Below are 251 nucleotides of genomic sequence, written 5' to 3'. Positions count from 1 at the left end.
TTCTTAAAAGGGGAGAAACCCAAAACAGGATTTATTCACCCCCAGGCGGAAGCTAAAATATTTATGACTGTCCGGGATAGGTATGACCACTGTCACTCCATTCCCCCACCCCCCATCCCCACGAAGCAGACAGAAACCGTCCCAGCAGCGAGGGGCCGAGCGGCCTGGCTGCTTCTTGCACCGTAACCTCTCTAAATCCGCTTTTCGCTCCGCGGTGCCAGTCCCTCCTCAGGCCCCCCGCCCAGCTCTCT

Source organism: Carlito syrichta, unplaced genomic scaffold (genome assembly GCF_000164805.1).
Source record: "Carlito syrichta isolate Samal-C Ts95f unplaced genomic scaffold, Tarsius_syrichta-2.0.1 Scaffold58893, whole genome shotgun sequence".
In the NCBI taxonomy this organism is placed as follows: domain Eukaryota; kingdom Metazoa; phylum Chordata; class Mammalia; order Primates; family Tarsiidae; genus Carlito; species Carlito syrichta.
The sequence above is the reverse complement of the archived record's forward strand: the minus strand, read 5'-3'. Positions refer to the sequence as shown.